The sequence below is a fragment of the Micropterus salmoides genome, unplaced genomic scaffold (genome assembly GCF_014851395.1).
Source record: "Micropterus salmoides isolate LMB-PRFRI ecotype aquatic unplaced genomic scaffold, ASM1485139v1 Ms_hic_scaffold_15, whole genome shotgun sequence".
NCBI lineage: Eukaryota > Metazoa > Chordata > Actinopteri > Centrarchiformes > Centrarchidae > Micropterus > Micropterus salmoides.
In genome coordinates, this window is record NW_024040596.1 from 2,379,350 (window position 1) to 2,381,500 (window position 2,151).

General features: G+C 43.3%; 1 protein-coding gene across 1 annotated transcript in view; it reads left to right on the forward strand.

Moving 5' to 3' along the window:
• Positions 1-359: 359 nt before the first annotated feature.
• LOC119903780 (MAGUK p55 subfamily member 4) overlaps positions 360-2,151 on the forward strand; it is a gene marked incomplete in the record, with an annotated part of 41,322 nt that continues 39,530 nt past the window's right edge. The window contains 1 exon segment of the mRNA XM_038720021.1: positions 360-514.

A 2,151-nucleotide genomic window follows, 5' to 3' on the forward strand; every position in this document is an offset into this window, starting at 1 on the left:
TGTGTGTGTGTGTGTGTGTGTGTGTGTGTGTGTGTGTGTGTGGCTAAAAGCAGCAAAGAGTTAAGAAGCTTTGTGATCTGTTGAAGTACTTACAGTAAGAGAGAGAGAGCGAGAACATGACAGAGCGAGGAGGCTTTACAGTGAAAGAGTGGGAAGGTAAGGAGGCTCAGACGTGGAGCGCACCAGAGAGACAGATGGAGTGACAGGAAGTCAGCGGACGGGGAGAGACAAAGATTTTAAAAATACCAGAAGAAAGCAAAGAGAGAGAGAGAGAGAGAGAGGGCAGGAGAGAGAGAGAGAGAGAGAGAGGGCAGGAGAGAGAGAGAGAGAGGGCAGGAGAGAGAGAGAGAGAGAGAGAGAGAGAGGATTAGGCAGGGTTAGAGAGGATTAGTGTCTGTTTTGGGTTTGGTTGTAATATCACATCCATGTCAGGCACCACTGGCTGCTGATTCACTTCGGCTCAGAGTTCACACACTGAAACATCAAACTGGACAAGAGGAAGAGGAAGAGGAAGGTAAGTTGGTTTTATTTTACTCAGGTGGTTTGACTGTTTGCGTATGAGGACTGAGCTCTGACCACAGAGACGCTGCAGCCATGTCACCAGCTCTGAGAGGCTAAATGCTAGCATGCTCACAGTGAAAGATCTAACATGATGATGTTTAGCAGGTTAGGCTACAATGTTTACCATCTTAGTTTCATGTGTTAGCATGCTAACATTAGCTGAGGCTGATGGGAATCAGTTCTGCAGGTATGATGATGGCGCTAGATGGAAAGTCAGAGGATCACCAAAGTTCTTGCAGTTCATCCTGAGGGGAACATGAAGGTCTGAACCACAAAATAGGTCGTAATATGCTGCTGCATAATCGACCTGTACGGCCATTTCTCTGGTGAGGCGCAGTGTTGCCTCATTTCACACCACACAAAGCAAACTTTTCACCTCCATGGACTTGCATGCACCCAATTTTAATATGTTTTCCTTCTTAGGCCAGTAGCTGTGGTGCAGTGTTTTGTTTCTGCCTGCAGCTGAAGCATTTTGAATAAGCTTGGAGTTCACAAATGTCCCATTGTGTCACAACAAAGACAAATATAGCAGCCGGGCCATTTGACAGACGAAAATTAAGGGGAAAACATGGTTTGTCAGGCTGGTGAAGGCAATTTTAGCCAAAAGTAAACTTTGAGGTGTGGAAGTGTGGAGGGCTGCACCTGAACCTCTTCCCCATCCACAGGTTTCCCCACGGCATCATTGAGTTACCAGCCCGAGTTAGTTTTTCGTTTTCAGTCCCTTCTTAGGTAACTTTTAATGGTCCTGAAGGTCAAAGTAGCTTTATTGTCTCCCGTAAGAGAAACTCATGTTAGAGTTGGACAACCGATTCACCAGACTGGCGTTACAATAAAAACACAATGAACTGAAACACGTAGCAATAAATTATCTTAGCTACACTGAAAACAACCAAGCAACTGAGTTACACAAAAAGAGAATTACCGTAAAAATAACCATAAGAAGTCTTGCAATAAAACCCAAACAAGGATCAGTCATCAAGTCCTACAGACCTTCTCCTGCTACTCTGACTGTCCTGCAGGAGCTGCCCATTAATACATTTAACAGACACAGGAAGAAAAGAGTGTTTATAAAGGTGCTGCTTACATAAAGAGACTGTAAACCTCCTTCCGGTGTACATTAGCTCATCTCAGAGTTTAAGTGAGTCAGATAAGATCCTATTAACCTGCTGAATGCAGGACCTTAAAAAAATGTCCTGAGGAGTGAGAAGTTTAAATAATCTTCCCTGCTGTCTGAACCAGTTTTGATATTTGTTCTTTAAATTTGACCAGCTGGTAACACCATAACGTAGAAGTGACTCTATAATTAGCATAATGCTGCTTCACACTCCAAAGAGTCTGAGTCTCCTCAGAAAATGTAAAAGATAATTCTTTTGATGTGGACTGTCTGATGTTCTGCTCATGTATAGCAACATGTGGTCCCCAGCTGATCTGAATATTTGGGTTGTGGACAAAGGAACACATTTGAGGACGTTACCTTTGGGCTTTGGGAATCACTGACACTGTACAAATTTTTCTGGACCCAACAACTAATCTATTAATCGAGAAAATAAATAGTCCGACTGAGAATTAGACTCAGAGTCTTGAGTTTAA